Here is a 19450-nt window from a genome sequence, read left to right on the forward strand (position 1 = left end):
ATCGAAAATAGACAGCTCTCAAATGCAGAGTCAATCGATATCAATCAGGTTGGGAGTCCAGTAACCAAGCAATGCATTGGATCCACATGTAGTAACCACCCAATATAGATAGGCTGGTTTTTTACCTCACTAGAAAAAAATCAATGCAAACAATTAATTACAGTGGGTTGTTCCTCTTTTACTAGAATTGAACTAAATTTTATTTGCTGAAGAGTAATAATACACTTGTGTGTGTCCCATGTAAGCGCTTGCTAGTAAGAATAGAGTCACAAAAGAACTCGGTTTTTGATTCAGAGATTGACCTTGCTAGAGGACCATTCTTTGGGTCATACTTTAAAAAAACTGGGGTGTTTCTAACAATTTTCACAACATTTGAGTATTTGAAAATGGAGGTGCATTTTTCAGCTAAAATTTGGGGTTTCTTCATGGGTATTCCTTCTACAAACTAAAAGGGTGCACAAAAGTGGATTGAAATCTGACATCATAGTACATCTAAACAAGCTACAAAAATGAATTAAATGCTAGGATCCAAATCCAATAAATAAAAATCCAGTTCTTAAAAATAGTATGGATAGAGTTGGTTACCTTGACAGTGCAAATGAAAAATTGGCTTCCGTTGGTGTTGGGTCCCGCATTCGCCGTACTAGAACTCCGGGCCCCACATGAGCCACTGTAAAAATTCAGCAGTTCAGGATCAAATGCATTACGTAAACTGATACAGAAATAGGTGAATATGATAGAGATTAACTTACGCTTGAAGTTCTCATCTTTAAATGTACGGCCACATATACTTATACCACCGGTTCCCTGAAATCATAAAGAATATTCGCAGATTATTAAGAGATGGATCTCGATGTTTGTTTATCGCCACGCATTCACTGAACTGTCAAGACATGGAGTTGTAGTTGGAACCTTAGTTAAAAAAGGAACAGAAGGGAAGGTCTCATAGGTTTCAGTCATGAGATTAGTGACTAATGTCAAATCAAAATGCATTTTTGGCTCCTCAATTTTCTGTGAAGTATTCTCAGTGTAATCAGAGGCTAACTATTATCAAATGATAAAAACACAATAAGGGAATATCAGCAAAACCATGTTCTAATAATTGCACAGACCTAGCTTGTCTTTTCTTTTTTAATTGACGTGTGAAAGCCTTTTTGGGAATTGTAATGACCTTTGACAGCTCTTTAAATAATAAAACACAAGATGGGTTAGTGCAAATATCAAAACATGGTTGTGCTGATATCATTTCCCAATCATAAACATATCCATTAAGGACTAGTACGCATGTTGTCATTGTTGTGTATTCATCCTCTTTGTTTGCTCTTCATTCTGATAGAGCCAACACAAGATCTGGCAAACGTGCAAAGTATACTAAACAAAGCCATATTGGTCATGTTGTTTGGGAGCAAGCCAGTGATGTCATAAGAGCAAAAGGAGTGTGGATTTTCATCAATTCTCTTTGTTTCTAGAAGAATCTGACATGGGTGCAGCAAAAGTTTTAGATAACAACGGTTTTAGGCCCAGGGATGCTTGTCTATCCTAGCAACCACCTTGAGTTTTGTATTTTCTTGAGCAAATGATTTGGCACAAGTACCAGAACACTGAGACACATCTAATGACTTTGGCATTTAACTTTTCAAAATTAAAAGATTGGCAAGCATTAACTGAATTGTCAGGACACAGAGTTGTATTACTTGGTGTCAGTCATGAGATTAGTAACTAATGCCAAATGAAAATGCATTCAGGACTCGTGTATTTTCTGTGAAGTATTCTCAGTGTAAACAGAGGCTAACTACTATCATATGTTAAGGCAAAATCATAAAACATATTCATTAAGAAATAGCATTTATGGTGTGCAACCATCATCTTTGTTTGCTCTCCATTCCGATAAAGCCAATACCAGATCTGGTAAATGTATAAAGGATACTAAACAAAGCTACCTTAGTCATGTTATTTGGGAGCAAGCAAGTGAAGCCAAAAGAGCAAAAGTCTTTCTGTTAGTGAAGAAAGAAACAAAAGGGAGTGGATTTTCATGAGTTCTGTGTGTTTCTAGAAGAACCTGACATGGTGCAGCAACAGTTTTAGATACCAATCTCAATCATGTTTCTAGAAGAACCTGACATGGGTGCATCAACAGTTTTAGATACCAGCAGTTTTAAGCCAGGGGATGCTTGTCAAGTGGTAGAAACCACCTTGCGTTTTGTATTTTCTTGAGCAAATGACTTGGCACAAGAACCAGAACACTGAAATACATTTAATGACTTTAACATTTCAAAATTGAAATATAGAGTAAAATCTGAGAGGATAACATGATATAAAGAAATTGTTGCCCATTTATGCCTTCGTTTACGGTAAAACTATTTATGCCTTTTTTAAAGTAATGATTTTATCACGAAATCTATACCAGTTATCATAAAGAAAGCCAATGTATTTTAGAATAATTCTCAATAGTCCCTCACCAATCCTTGAACCCCATACATTAAGGCTAGAAACTCCCAATCTTGTCAATAAATTTTAATAAACAATTACATAATAATCATCATTCAAAAAAAAAAAGACAATTACATTATAATCCCAACCTATCAGATTTATAATTAAGGACAAATTTGTTTGAAAATGTTTGTTTACACTGCCTACCACTTTGCATGTGACTGACCATTTATCACTGGATGATCTGGATCGTCCATTTGGTGGGCCCTACCATGGATGGTCCATGTTACAAAAATGACAATGATCAAACCATCCGATCAGCTGGATCAATGGTCTACAAACATAAAATTAAAAACAAACAGAGTCAATGGAAGAGGTATATCGATTGACATTTCGGATTGTCTAAACTCTAAACAGAGTGAGTTGTGTATTGTACCATACTACCATCAGTGGTAGCGAACCCACCATATGGATGGTTCAGATCATCCAAACTTAGAAACAAGCACTGTAGGGCTGCTCTTCTTTTTGGCTGAGGGATTCAGAATTAGAATTACCCAACTATTCTTTGAAGAGTCACTCCCTGGGTTATGGACAAGGACCCAAGTGTAACCTTGATCTCAACGGATAAATCTTCAGCTACTAATGGATGGAAAGTGGTGGGCACCAATCCCCGACAAAAAGTCGTTCTATACTAATGTCCACAAGCCTCTTAGGTTATCTTTTAGCAAAATTGATTAATTAGATTATAATGCATGTGTGACATGCAATTAGTGAAGATTTTAATCATGTTCGGACTAAGATTGAATAATACTATAAAGTTCCACTAAGCATATTGATGGGGACCATCATAGGACTCATATTTTAATTTTTAGGTATATTTTAGGTGCCCTTTAAGCCCCTTAAGTTATAGGAAGGGTATCATGGTCTTTTCCCACCAATATCACTGGTTTCTTTCAGTTATGAGGATTTTAAATAGGCTCCACAAATGTATTACGGAAATTTCAAGTGGGACGAAAGTTTTTGAGTCATTAGAGAGTATTTTAGTCCAAAAGTGTTGGGTTTTTGTTTATGGTTTTATATATTTCTATTTCTCGTCTTCTTTTTATATATTGTAAGCCTCATAGAACTTTTCTTTTATCCATGATAGAATCAATAAATGAAAATGATGGTTCTTTGCTACTTTGCAAAATTGTGGGTGTGAAGCCTTCATCCAAAGGTGTGATGCCTTGATCATTCATAAGGTGCGAAGCCTCGAGATTGCTAGTGTGATTCTAGCATAATTTTCGTCATCTTTGGTGAGATGCCAAGAAAACTCTTGGCGTGATTCCAAGAGATAAGTATCTTGTTTTTTCAGTAGTTGAAATCAATATTTTCTCCTATTTTATCTCTTCTTTTCCTAGTTTCCTCTACAAAGACAATCTGTCCGGGAACCAAAAATATTCTTTCTCCTTGCCAAAAAACCCTCAAAACTCTAATTTTTCTTTTTGTTTTACCCATCCTATTTCAACCTAAATCCAGTGTCCCTTAATCTTGCCTAAAACCCTTGCATGTACCTTCCTAGCATACGTTCGCACCATTCAAAATCTATCATAAACCTAGTAGAAATATTTTCCAATTTAATCACAAATTTTAGGACCAGAACCCTAATTTTTACCATCCTTTTCACCCTTATTTTCAAATATATTTTCCCAGATTCTTAAATCATACATGTTTCCCAATATCTTTGACACTCAAACGCCTTCAAGAACGAGCGATAAACTCTTCAATTCATGGTTAAAATCAGCAGAAATAACCCCTTCCATAGATTCATCCTCCATTAGCTTGCTATCAGAGCGAAGTACTGGTCCTTCATTCGATCGTGTCAATATTATATGGAATGCGGTACGGAAACGAGTACAGGGTACGATGGTAGCCCGGTACACAATACAATGAGGGTAGCCTAAGTTGGTTCACAAATTGGAGCCGTGGGTCGATTTGGAGTGCAAATTCGGGTCGCTCTGGTTCTCTCTCTCTCTCTCGATCTCTCTCTCTCTCTCTCTATATATATATATATATATAGAGAGAGAGAGAGAGAGAGGAAAAGGATTGTACGCTCGAGCGTACCAAGCTTATGGTACGCTCAAGTGCCCAATCACATTGGTCCCACATTTTTTGTGGTGAACCAAAGCATTCATTTGCAAGGCCCTATCATAGATAGGGTGTGTACCAAAAATCAGCACCATTGAATCATCCTAGCCCCTCCAAAAGTGGAGGGCAAAAATGGGCATATTTGTGGACAAACAGTGTCTGTCCATTTTGACCTCCACAAATGGATGGGTTAGGATAATCCTATGGAGCTGATTTTTGGTACACACCCCATCTATGTAAGGGCCTTTCAAATGAATGCTTTGGATCATCCTAACAAAGTGGGCCCACATGTGATTGGGCACTTGAGCGTACCATAAGCTTGGTACACTCGAGCGTACAATCCTTTTCCTCATATATATATATATATATATATATATATATATATATATATATATATATATATATATATAATTCGTATAATTTTACATGAATGTCATTCAATAGAACTGTTGGTCTACGTGAGAGAGAGAGAGAGAGAGAGAGAGAGAGAGAGACAAAGAGATGGAGAAGGGAGGCGTGAATAGGAGAGGACGAATTAGTTCTCCCCCCCCCCAACACACACGATTTCAATATATATATATATATATATATATATATATATATATATATATTGTGATATACTATATAATGACAACAATAACCTTATTGCTTCTGACACTCCCCCTCAAGCTGGAATGTAAATATCGTACATTCCAAGCTTGTTACAAGAATCGTTCAATTTTACACACCCTAATGGTTTGGTAAACATGTCTAAAAGTTGATCTGCAGATCGAGTGAACACTGTATAAATTTCACCACTCTGAATTCGATGACGAATGAAGTGACCTCAATATGCCCGGTTCGCTAATGGAATACCAGATTTATTGCAATACGAATTGAAGCCCTATTATCACAATACAATTGTGCTGGAAATGTCGATGAGAATCCAATCTCTGATAAGGAGCGAAGCTAGATTAGCTCCCCACTCGTATAGGACATAGCCCTATACTCAGCCTCGGCACTCGACTTAGAAACAACATCTTGCTTTTTACTTCTTCATGACACCAAATCAAGGAAGTAGGATTCTTCCCTAAGAGCCTTCGATTCCCGCTTTCAATTCCCGCTTTAGATTCCCGCTCTGGCAACCTTGAGCAGGATTTTTCCCTGAGAGCATAGTTATAAATTTCGTTTTGTTTCGTCCGAAATGGACGAAACATTTCGTTTTGGAACGAAAACGAAACGAAATCTGCAAAATTTCGTTTCGTCCGAAATTTCGGTCATTTCGTTCGAAATTGACCGAAATTCCGGATTTCGGACGAAATGGACGAAATTTTGAATTTGGTCCGAAATTCAAAATAACGGCTAGTTTGACTGGATTTTGTGGAATTTACGACAATGCCTCTGGAACGGTTCTTTTTGGTTTTTGACCATTTTAACCTCAAAATGTGACCGTTTATAGCTGTTGGGAGGGTATTTTAGTCATTTTTAAATGCACAATCAAATAAAAACTCTATAAATAGCCTTTTCCCTATCTTCTAATCCTCCACCTTCACATAAGTGATTTTCTTTCTTTCTCTCCTTTCTCTACTTTCACTTACATTATCTATTCTATTAAATTTCCTACAAGTCTACCCTCTTCTTCAACTCAATCCAAGTCTATTTTGGAGCAAAGGGAAGGCATACATTCAACTTACCACTACAAGAAGTCAAGAACTATTTCCAAAGGCTTATTTCAAGTGAGTGAAGGCTAATTTTTTCTTCTTCTCTTCAACTCAAGTTCAACCTCAAGGTTCTCTTTATTTCTTTCAATTTCTTTTCTTTTATTTTTTACTTCATTTGTCCCCTTCTACTTCATTTTTTTGTAATTTGTTTCAATTTTCTTTCTTCTAATTCATTTTTCCCCTTCTTCTACTTCATTTCAAAATGAGTGGGTCGGGCTCGGGACCTTCTGCAGGAGCATCCTCTATTGGTTCGGCACCCGCTAGATCGAATGACCCGGCATGGTCTTACGGTACATTGGTTCCAGGTCAAAAAAATAAAGTAACTTGCATATTCTGTGGCAAAGTCATATCGGGTGGAGGTATAACCCGCTTGAAAGAACATTTAGCGGTTGTTCCTGGTGAAGTAGCATCATGCAAAAAAGTGACTGAAGATGTAAAATATCGAATGAAGCAACTTTTAGATGCAAAGAAAAAAGAAATGGCTAGGATGAGCCTATCCAAAGCAGAGGTTGAGGTTTTTATGGCACACCAGACGAAGAAGAAGAGCAGGATGAAGAAGACATTGGCATACAATTGCCTCAAGTCTCTCAACGAAGAGGTAAGGAAGTTCTTGTAGGACCGAGTGGTACAAAAAGGAAGAAGAAGAGAATCACAGGAGGGATCAGGAATTCCTTTGCACCACGAACAACTCCTGGAGCCCAGCCAAGCATTAAAAGTGCTTTGGCTACTAAAGAAACAATAGATAGAGCAGACATGGCGGTTGGCATGCTTTGCTACGATGCCAATCTCCCTTTCAACGTTGCTAATTCACCTTTCTGGCAACCTATGTTTGATGCTGTGAATGCCGTGGGTTCGGGTTATAAGGCACCTACTTATCATGCTTTATGGGGTCCCATTTTGAAGAATACAGTGGATGAGGTAAACAACTACTTGGAGGAGATTAAGATGTCATGGAGATACACTGGCTGTAGCATTATGGCAGATGGATGGACAGACACCAAACAACGTTCCCTAATCAACTTTTTGGTGTACTGCCCTAAAGGAGTCATATTCCTCAAATCCGTTGATGCGTCTGGCATAGTGAAGAATGCCGATGAATTATACAATATCTTTGCAAAGATTGTCGGAGAGGTGAATCCGGAATATGTGATGCAATTTGTAACTGACAGTGAGCCAAGTTACAAAGCTGCTGGGAAAAGACTAGAAGCCGCGTTTGGTACATTCTTCTGGACTCCGTGCGCAGCTCATTGCTTAGATCTCATCTTGGAGCATCTGTGCAAACCGACTGTATTTCCTCACATAGCAACCACAATTGAGAGGGCTCGGACGATTACAAAGTTCATCTACAACCATGGAAGCTTCTTGAATTTGATGAGGAAGAAGTTCACAGGTGGGAAGGAGTTGTGCCACCCTGCTGCAACCAGATTTGCTACAAATTTCATTAGCATACAAAGTCTGGTGTTGAATCGGAAAGCACTTCAGCAGATGTTTGTGTCTGATGAGTATAGTTCTAGTAGATTTGTCCAACACCCACTGAGTGAAGGGGTAGTTAGTACTGTGTTGGATAAATCTTTTTGGGACCAATGCAAGTACATTCAAAACATCAGCGAGCCTTTAGTAAGAGTGCTGTGTTAGGTAGATCGGCAGGACAAACCGGCGATGGGTTACCTATATGAGGCCATGGATAAGGCCAAAGAGAACATCAAGGAGAGGTTGAAGAGAAAATCATATTACAATCCCATCAGGAGGATCATCGACCAAAGATGGGATAGGCAACTCCACAATCCCCTCCATGCAGCAGGATATTTTCTTAACCCTGCTCTCTTTTTCACTCCTACCTTCTCTAGGCACAGTGAAGTAACCAGAGGCTTGTTGGCATGCATCACTCGACTGGTACCTGATGAAGGTACACAAGACCTCATCACCAATCAGATTGAGGATTATCGAGAGGCTAAGGGTATGTTTGGAATGAAGCTTGCAATCCGCAACCGAACGAAGTTGGGACCAGGTATATTTGAGTTGTTTGTTTAATTAAGTATAATTCATTTTAACTTTCAGTTTCTCAACAAATAATGTTTTATTATTTGTTACTTTCCAGTTGCATGGTGGAAAAAATTTGGAGGTGACGTGGAAGAATTACAGACCTTTGTGATCAGAATCCTCAGTCAGACCTGCAGTGCGACTGGGTGTGAAAGGGATTGGAGCACCTTCGAACACATTCACTCTGCAAAGAGAAATAGGTTGGAGCACCAGAGATTAGATGACTTGGTGTTTGTCCATTACAATCTTAAGTTTCAAGAAAGGTATACAACGTAATATAATGTTTTCAACTCTAACCTCATCACTTTAAGCTTTTAAGTTTAACCTTTGACATTAAACTTAATGTTTTCCTTTTCAGGGACTTGTTGAGGAAATCATCTACCACTAGTGACCCTTTGAGCATAGACCATCTGGATGTCATGATGGATTGGGTTGCAGAAGAAGAAGATGTCATATTCACGCCGAAAGACATTGGGTGGGAAAGTCTTGAAGCACCTACTGCTGTGGTTGGGGCCGGGGACGACGACGACGACTTTCTCATGCCTCTTGAAGAAGATGTCCCTACTGGTGGTCCAGACAGCGGCGACGGCGACGACGACGACGAAGAAGACATTGAGTATGATCATCTGGGTTATGATGACTGAGAGTTGTTGCTACTAGCTATTGTCTATGTTTCACTTTCATGTATCTCTTTTTTTCTTTTTTTTTCTATGTATCAGACTATCAGTTGGACTTGTGCAAGACTTTATATGTTTAAGTAATGAATATGCCTTTTAGGACACATATTTTGGACTATTTATTAGTTTTTCATCTTTTTCTATTGATTTTATATTTTTTTGAATTTTTCTCATATTTTTTAATATATTTTTTGTGTGAATGAAAAATTCGACCGAAATGCACTGAAATGACAAAAATCCCACCGAAATTTCATTTCGGTGGCCAAAACGAAATGGCGACCGAAACGGAATTTACAACTAAGCCTGGGAGCCTTCGATTCCCGCTTTCGATTCCCGCTCTGGCAACCTTGCACCAAATTACCTCCTACAAACGTGCAATATCCAGTAATTGATCTTCTGTCCGCAGGAGATCGCGCCCAGTCTGCATCAATGAATTCTTCTACCTTTTCATGTCCATATTTTCTAAAACAAAAAGCCTTTACCTAGAGTACCCTTCAAATATTTAATGATCTGAATGATAGCTGCCGGGTGGGAAGTACGTAGAGAACTCATTGTTAAAGTATAAAAGAATAAATTATGCCTTTTCCATCAGCTTAATCTTTTGGAGTAATAATTGGTTGTTTCACATGGTATCAGCTCAAAGATCCTGAGTTCAAACCTCCTAGATGTCAAAAATCCACATGCATGCAATGGTCAACCCACAAGTGGGGCCACATGTGCCACGTGTAGGCCAACCCAAAGAAAGAGGGGCCACACGTGAGGGGGAGTGTTACAGTATAAAAGAATAAATAGCGCCTTTCTCCATAAGCTTAAGCTTTTGGAGCAACTGGTTGTTTCACACCCATGAAGCGACTAACCATACCCACTGCAAATAAAATATCTGGTTGGGTGACAGTCGGATTGATCAACTTACCAACCAGTCTTCTGTATCAACTAGGATCATTCAGCAACTCACCCTGATCAGGAAAAAGTTTAACATCTGGATCCATAAGAGTAGCTGGAGGTTTCACCCCATTGATCCAGTCTCTTCTAAAATGTCTAACACATATTTTCTTTGTGACAAAGAAAGGCCATGACGTGAGCATGCTACCTCAATACCAAGGAAATATTTGAGTTGACCGAAAGCTTTAGTGGGAAATTCCCCTTGGAGAAAGGATTTCAAATTTTGTATCCTAGATCTGTCATCTCCTGTAATTACAATGTCATCGACATACACTATCAGAAGGATATATCCAGCTGCAGACTTGTGACTGAACACGGAATGATTGGCGGCACACTACTTCAACCCAAAATGCAAAACCGCAGTACTAAACCTTCCAAACCAAGCCCTCGGTGATTGCTTCAGACCATAAATCACCTTTTGAAGACGGCATACTGAGGAGCACATCCCTCCTGAGCAACATACCCAGCAACATACCCAGGAGGTTGCTCCATATAAACTTCCTCAAAAAGATCACCGTGGAGGAAGGCATTCTTTACATCAAGCTGCGGAGGCCATCCACGATTAATAACTAGAGAGATCAATACCCGTACTGAAGAAATTTTGACGGCAGGAGAAAATATCTCCTGATAGTCGACGCCAAATGTTTGAGCGTACCCTTTAGCAACAAGGCGAGCTTTGAGACGCTCTACATTTGGATGATACTATGACAAAGACCCAATGACACCTAACAGATCGTGCTCCAGAAGTGAGAGGAACCAACTGCGTCATTTTATTTGAGGGAAGTGTAGACATCTTTGCATCCATGGCAGCCCGCCACCCAGGATGATTTAGAGCGTTTGTAACTAATTTAGGCAAAGTAACCGAAGACATGCTATGAACAAATGAACAAAAAGATGGTTAAAGATGCTCATAAGAAACAAACTTTTAAATGGGATGTGCAACAGTACGAGATCAAGTACGGGTTGCAATGGGTGAATCTCGAGTAGGAGAGCAAATATCTGAAGGAGGACAATCTGACTGCAAAACAGGATCAGTTGGCTGAGATGGTGCCTCATTCGTAGGAGTGGGCGGAGATGTTGTCTCATTCGTAGGAAAAACAACCTTTCGATATCCCCGAGTATAAGTTTGCACTTCAGACTCAGTAGTTTTCCCTGTAGGACCTGTTGCGGCGTCAGGGACAGCTATAGATATAGGTAGAGGAGGCAAAGGAGGACCCATCATGATAGGAACTGGCATACTGGGTATGTCAACGGATAAAGGAGAAGAATCAGTCGAATACGGTTGGTCCTCAAAAAATGTGACATCTGCAGAGACAAATATGGACTATAAACACTTCAACCTTTTTGGATACGAGAGTAACCTACAAAGATACACTTCTCTGCCCGAGGCTCCAACTTGTCAAGACCAAGAGACAAATTCTGAACAAAGCACGTACAACCAAAGACACGTGGCACTAATGGAAACAGATGTCCTAAAGGATACATGACGAAAAAAATGGTATTTTCCCATATAAAATAGAGGAAGGAAGACGGTTCCCTGGGTAGCATGCTGTAAGAGCTGCATCTCCCCAATGAATCTTAGGAACTTTCATCTGAAACATAATGGTGCGAGTCATATCAAGTAGGTAGTGAATTTTCCTTTCAGCAATACCATTCTGTTGCGACGTATATGCATATGACAGCTGATGAATAATACCACGAGATGCAAGAAAATCATGAACTCCATTATCCACAGAGAAATATTCCTTAGCATTATCAGTGCGTAAACAATTAATGGAACATTTAAACTGGTTAACCACTTCAAAATAAAAATTATGAAAGGCATTAAAGACTTGAGATCGATTTTTAAGTAAAAACAACCAAGTGGCACGAGAATAATCACCAATAAATATGATAAAATATTTAAAGCCATTTAATGAAGTAGTTCTAGAAGGACCCCAAACATCAGAATGTATAAGTTCAAAAGGACGAGACACTCGACTACTGATTCGAGAAGGGAAGGACACACGATGGTATTTTCCCAACTCACATGACTCGCAATGAAAAGACGGAACCGAATCTAAAACAAAAAGAAGTTTTCCTAAGCATGTCAGCAGGTGGGTGTCCAAAACGACAATACCACTGATAGGCATCAACTGAAGTGCGAAGTACGACACCAGCTCCGGTATGCTCAAGGTAATAGAGACAATCTCACGACCCAAGCCAATCCTTGTCCCAGTCTTCATGCCCTGAAAAACACAATAGGAAGAAAAAAAAAGGAAAAAAGAACAATTTAGAGATTTAGTTAATTGGCTAGCAGATAACAAGTTAAAAGGAAAAGATGGGATATAAAGAATAGAAGACAATTAAAGAACCGTTGAGGTGGAGACTACACTCATCTCAGATACAGGGGATATAGTTCCATCAGCTAAAGTAACAGTACGAGGGCCCATAGAAGGAAATTAAAAGAAATGACTGGAAGGAAGAGAGAATGTTAGGATCATGGTTTAAAGTTTCGACCAAAATCCGAAATTTCGGGTTTCAGTCGAGAACGAAATCGAAATCAATAATAGTTGAAATCGTCGTTTATTTCGGCCGAAATTTCGTCCGAAATTGAAGGGATTTCACCCAAAAAATCTGGATTTTGATAATTATTTAATCCCAAAATTTCAGCTGAAATTTCGATAATTTTGGTCTAAATTTTATAGGAGATAAAATAGACGTAATTTTATTTTGTAGGATTTTGGCCGAAATTTCAAAATTTCAGCTAGAATTTCGGTTTCGAAGAGGACTGAAACACATTCCAAAACTGAAATTTGAAACCTTGGTTAGGATTACCTGCAATATGGTGGGATGCTCCTGAATCAATGAGCTATGATCCAAAAGAAGTACCAAAGAGAAAACATGAGGGGCTACCTTTATGTGCAAACGTGGCAGCTGGCTGCTTCCCTTTGTCCCTAAGATGCACAAGTTCATCATATTCTCCAAGAGGGACTACCATGGTGTCAGGAGTCACAGATGGAGCAGCATAGGAGGAAAAACTATCAGAATCGGCAGCAGAAGCACTCGCAGGAAGCTCAGAATGTAAATCATAGCAATACTCAACACTATGTCCATCCATACGACAGTGAGTACAATAACTAGACCCACGTCCACAACCTCCACCATCTCGGCCTCCCCCTAACTCACGGCCACAACCACGAACAGGTCTAAAACAACCACTACCACATCCACGATCAGTCCCAGCATATGTCAAATGAGCAGACCCATCCACCATAGGGTCACTATGCCGAACTACTCTCATAAGTTGAACCTAAGAGAAGACATCTGCAAGGGTGGGAATCGAACTAGAACTGACGATTTGTTCTCGGAGTTGGAGATAGTCAAGCCCCAATGAATCCAGAAACCGAACAACTTGTAACTCTTCGTGATGCTTTTTAAGAACGACGGGATCAATGGTAAAGGGCAACAATAAATCATGCCCTTCACATAGCGCAAGGTAATCACTATAATGGGTTCCCACCGGCTTGTCTCCTCGCTAAAGTTTAGACCATTCTGAAAAACGATCACATATACGTGTCAAATTATCCACCCCAGAATACATCATAGCCGTCTGCTCCCAAATTTCTTTCAAGGACTGAAGGTACATCAAGGAAGTAGCAATATTGGGTTCCATACAACCCCAAAGAAAAGAGCGGATCACAGCATCATCTTCACGCCACTGATAATATGTCAAATCAGTGGTACTGGAGATGCGCACTTTTGAAAACTGATTTTCCGACATCCAAGTAAATAAGTGTAGATAGTCATTTTACACGGGGGATAATTTGTCCCATCCAGCTTTATGAAAGTCATCTGAAGGGGAGGTTCGACATGGGAATAACTAGACTGGGCAGTGTACGACACATAACGGACCTCATCAACCTTGATATCAACAGTTTTCTGAGAGGAGTGCTCCACAGATTCCATAATAAGTCACACAAACACTAAGACCACTAACAAATCGTCCAACCTCAACAAAGCACAACAACAACTCACCAACAACACCAAAGCACCACAAAGAAGCTCCAACAAATCAAACAACAATAACACACTCACCAACAACCATCACCACAACATCATCAACAAAAGTCACCATCAATCACAACAACTATCAACAACCATCAACACCAACGAACCGACAACACATGTATCAAACTAACCATCGCAAACTACCAACATCCGCGTGCGAAGGCATCAACAATCAGTTCTGGGGCAAGTAAGATGGTGAAGGAAACACTCAACATATGATGAAAAACAAAAAAGAGAATACTAACCAATGGCCCGGAACCAATCGCAAGAGAATCGAGAAGAGAGAAACGAGTTTAGATCATGAAAAAGGAGAGAAAGAGGATTGTCAACACATGTAGCAAACTAACCATCACAAACTACCAACATCCGCGTGCGAAGGCATCAACAATCAGTTCTGGGGCAAGTAAGATGGTGAAGGAAACACTCAACATATGATGAAAAACAAAAAAGAGAATACTGAGCAATGGCCCAGAACCAATCGCAAGAGAAACGAGAAGAGAGAAACAAGTTTAGATCATGAAAAAGGAGAGAGAGGATTGTTCTAAGGAAGATTTGTGTTATGGATATGATTAAAACTGAATAAGAGTCTAGAAGAGCATAGACAAAGTAGGATAGGGTGGGTATATAACAGATTAGGGTTGGGATAAGCCAAAAAGGATGGGAGTCGGCGGCTAGGGTCGGGGTTAGGGTTTGGGCAAGATGGGTGGGGCGATTGGGTTGGGGTTGGGGTTGGGTTGAGGAGGTTTTGGATGAAGGTTGGGAGGGAACAAGAATTAGGGTTAGGGTTTAATCAAAAAAGCCAAAACTAGTTGTTTATGGTTTAAGGAGAGAAAAAAAGATGAAGGTTGGTACCTTTACGGATGAAGAGGACCTTCAACCTTTCGTTCTAATACCATGTTGGTCTACATGATATAGAGAGAGAGAGAGAGAGAGAGAGAGAGAGAGAGAGAGAGAGTTAACATGAGAGACAGAAAGAGAAATGGAAAAAGAGGGAGGAGTGAATGGGAGAGAATGAATTAGTTCTCTCCCCTCCACACGATTTCAATATATATATATATATATATATATATATATATATATATATATATATATATACAATGACAATATTACCCTTGTTGCTTCTATGTACTACATACATTTAATAAACAAAATAAAAAACCTAATGTATAACATTCATATTTATTCAAAATGAAAATTGTAGTTTCAATCCAACCTAAATATATAAAATTTGAAGATCTCCAAATATCACTAAATTAAGTACCAGCATATATTGCATTCTCAATCTTAACGGTGTGTTCAATTGCTCAATTCTTGCTGAAAGGAATTGGATTATCACCCCGAATCCGCGGAAAATAGCTTAAAATGACCATTTTGTTGCATGGAGACAAAAAGCGTGTATGCTACGTGTTTTCCGACTTACCCGACGTGGCAAATCTGTTTCCGCCTTTTGAAATCTGAGAAAGTTAGTCGGATTTGAGCCTTGGAAAGCGCTTATCGTGAGGCGGAAAAAAGCGAAAAAAGCGGCGTCTACTGTTTCGAGAAAACCCTCCCAACTTCATCTTCTTCCACCATGTTCTAGCTGTACTCTACATAACTCCGTCAAAGATCAACAGGTAAATCTCCTCCCTCCATCCTTTTTCTCTCTCTTTCTATTTTTTTGGTCTTATATATGTGTTTTTCCTTCTTCTATCTTGGAAACCCTCTTTTTTCATTTTTTTTTGTTGGAAACCCTAGTTTTTTTGTTCGATCTGTGTTGTAAACCATCTATTTTACATTTTTTTGTTTGACACCCTCGTTTTTGCTGTAAACCCTCTTTTTGCCATTTCTTTTTAATATTTTTGTTGGAAACCCTCGTTTTTGGGTTCGATCTATAATGAAAACCCTCTTTTTTGCCATTTCTTTTCATGGTGTTGGATCTGTGTTTGAAACCCTCTTTTGGAAGTCCTTATTATGTGTTCCAACAGTGTTGGAAACCCTCTTTTTTTTTCTCCATTTCAGTTTATTGGCTTGGATTTAAGGGTTCGGATTTAGGCATTTGGGTTTATTTGATCTGATTTATTGTCTGTGAGCAAAGTCTTTTATCTTGTTTGCTTCTCCAACAATGGTAGTGAATGTTAAGTTTGGTTGTGGTGGTGAAGGTCTGATATGTTGGTTGAGGTATTGAATGTAGTGAATGTTATATTTGATTTTTTTCAATTCTGATGGTGAATGTAGGTGAATGTTATGAAATGGTGGCTATGTTGGTTCATATTTTGTTGTTGAGCCACTTGTTGGGGATTGAGTATTGTGGCAGTTTTTAGGGTATTGGGTGTCGTTTTTTTTCGGATCTGACTTGGCTTGGGACTTGGATCTAATTTTTTCGAATCTTATGTTTTAGGCTTTTGAATCTGGTTTGCTTTCTTTGCTTTGCAGGTGGTCACCCTCTCATTTGATTTTCATTGTCAAGAACTCTTCCATCATTTCCAAGGTAATCAATACTCACAGTTTTTTTTTTCTAGTTCTATTTAGTTAAACATATTTAGGTAGATGTGGTTGTGTTGTTTGGATGGATGGATGGTTTATGGAGGGGTTGTTTATGGAGGGATGGGTTATGGATGGATGGTTTATGGAGTGGTTGTTTATGGATGGATGGTTTGTGGAGGGATGGTATATGCATGGTTAGATGGTTTATGGAGGGAGTGTGAATGGGTGGATTGATGGTTTATGGAGGAAGTGTTTATTCTGATTGTGTTGTTTTTTATTGTGTTGATTGTGCTGTTTGTGATTGTGTTTAAGATGTCTTGTTTTTTATTGTGTTGTCTTTTCCATTGAGTTAATGACTTATTACTTAGAGTAGGATGCCTCGTCGTCCTACAAGGAGGAAGAAAGAGTTGACGCGAAGAGATGAGTTGAAGCGTAGGAAAGAGCTAATTGGGCGGGCAGTCGCACTACTAATGGTTGGTGCAGCTGCTATGTTAGTACTTTGTAAAGAGTACTATGAACAGTATCTTCTCAGAGCTCCCTATGAAAGCAATTACTTCACGTGTCGTACGTTCATTACTCATGTCATCGATTCAGATGAATATTGTCATAACTTGCTACGGATGAACGTCCGCTGCTTTCGTCAATTTGTCGAAATATTTAAACGCGCTGAAACCCTGGAAGATACAATCATTGTAAAGTGGAGGAGCAAGTTGCAATCTCCTTGCATATTGTAGCACATAATCAGAGGGCTCGGACTATTAGAGCATGTGCTAGACATTCAGGGGCAACTGTTTCTACGTATTTCAACAAAGTACTTAAGGCAATTTTGAGTATGCAAGATTTCTTCATCAAACCACTGACAGGTGAGACACCATCGCAGATTGAGGAGAATCCAAGGTGGATACCATATTTCAAGGATTGCATCGGTGCAATAGACGGGACACACATACGTGCTAAAGTCCAAATTGATCAAAAACCTAGCTACTTTTGCCGTAAGCATTTTGTATCTCAAAATGTTTTGGCGGTCTATGACTTTGACCTAAAATTCACGTATGTCCTAGCCGGATGGGAGGGTTCGACATCCAACTCAAGAGCATTAGCGGATGCATTCACAAGGGCTGACAAGATTCCACTTATTCCAGGTACAATGTATATGACGTAGTTCCATTGTAGTTAACAAGTTTCCACTAATTACTAGTTACTGATATAGAATCTATTTTTATTTGTAGGAAAGTTTTACCTCGCCGATGGCGGCTACCCTCTCTTGCAACATCTCATCACCCCGCATCGTAAGACAGCATACCACCTAAATGAGTTTGGAGGGCGGCATCCACGGACTAGTCATGAGTTGTTCAATCATAGACACTCGTCGTGTCGAAATGTTATTGAGCGCACATTTGGCGTCTTGAAGAAGCGTTTCAATATTTTTAATGAAGAACCGATGTACAATTTCAAGAAGCAGATTGACATCTTCTTAGCATGTTGTTGCATTCATAATCATATTCGGCGTTTCATGCCTAATGATTCAATGGTAGAAGCTGTGGACAACTTTCTAGCAGCACGACTCTTGGTGGAAGATGAGGACATACACGAGATCATCCTGAATCAAGGGATGATGACAAAAGAGCAGGAGAGGAAATTAGAGACACAATTACCACACAGATATGGAATGATTTCAGTAGACGTCATCGACGTTAGGGGATGATACTTTCATGTTTGTTATGTTTGTAGTTGTGTGACTATGTTATGTTGGTTCATATTTGGTTATGGTGGTTGTATCTTTGTTTTGATCTTTAGTTATGTTGGTCGTTACTTTATTTTGAACTTTTATGTTGGTTGTAACTTTGTTTTGAACTTTTATGTTGGTTATAACTTTGTTATGTTATATGGTTGTTTGACTATTTGGTTATCTTGGTTATATGACTTTTTTACTCCATATATGTGGTTTTAATCAGAATGACAACTGCTCCACAAGACAATCGGAGGAAGGGGAAGAATGTTCTATGGAATGATCAAATAGATAAGGTGCAGGTAGATACCCTCATAGTTCAAATCGCGGAGGGTTACAAAATCCCAAATGGTTTTAAAGAACCCGCTTAGGGGGCGTAACTTGCTTTATTTGTGGTAAAGAACATATTCTGTGCTGTTTTTTTCCGTTTCCTGACAACTGAATGCACATTCATGTTGTTTCTTAGCTGTTTCTTTTCTGTTTCCTAGCAACTGAAGTCTCATTTGAGTATAACTGGTCTTCTTTTGGGAATGAAGAATCAGGAACGATAAACATCCCTAATCAAAATAAGTTTCGATCTCAGCAATGATCATGCACTCAAAGGATATAGGTAAGATCAAACTTTTTCATCAATGATTTCGATATGATCAGGGGTAAAAGATATATGATAAACATGGATCAATGAAAAATCAATGGCTCAGATAATAGACCATGGCCATAAGAATGACAAAAGTAGGGTCAAGGACCAGATCTAAAATCTGAATGATGGATATCAACAACTGTACGATCAAAATGAGATCAAGATGAGATGAGATAGCATAAGATTGCTTTTAACGGATGGATCATGAATGACTAATCCTATGAGATCTTTGGAAATGAATGGGATTTACATCCTAACCCCAAAGGAAAAGTTTTTTAATCTTCGCACATTTTATCAGTGTTACCTGAAGGCATCAACCCTAACTCTAATCTAGCGGAGTGGAGAGAGGATCTCGACTCATGACTTTGTTTGTGTACCTAGGACCGATCGTAGCCATTGGAAGATGGACTACAGCCTAATCTAGACACAAATGGGTAGGATATCCTAAACTAGGCTCATACACACAATTGGGTAAGATATCCTATACTGGGCTCACACACGTGATGCACATGTGTTCGTATACTACATGCATGTGTGGGTTAATCTAGGGGTAAGGCCAAGAGTTCCCTTAGCGCGAATCCATGTTCGATATACTGTACCAGTGTCCGGCGTATCAGTACGTGAACAAGAGATCCGTTTACGTACCATAAAG

General features: G+C 39.1%; 1 long non-coding RNA gene across 1 annotated transcript; it reads right to left on the reverse strand.

Annotated features, from left to right (window-relative positions):
* Positions 1–456: 456 nt before the first annotated feature.
* Positions 457–12144, reverse strand: LOC143890906 (uncharacterized). Its single transcript, XR_013255277.1, has 3 exons — positions 12036–12144; positions 753–807; positions 457–670 (listed from the first exon to the last, which is right to left on the reverse strand). It is a non-coding gene; the product is annotated as an uncharacterized LOC143890906 (long non-coding RNA).
* Between the last annotated feature and the right edge of the window lie 7306 nt (positions 12145–19450).

Source organism: Tasmannia lanceolata, unplaced genomic scaffold (assembly GCF_043159265.1).
Source record: "Tasmannia lanceolata isolate RefF3 unplaced genomic scaffold, GAP_Taslan_0.1 ptg000013l, whole genome shotgun sequence".
NCBI lineage: Eukaryota > Viridiplantae > Streptophyta > Magnoliopsida > Canellales > Winteraceae > Tasmannia > Tasmannia lanceolata.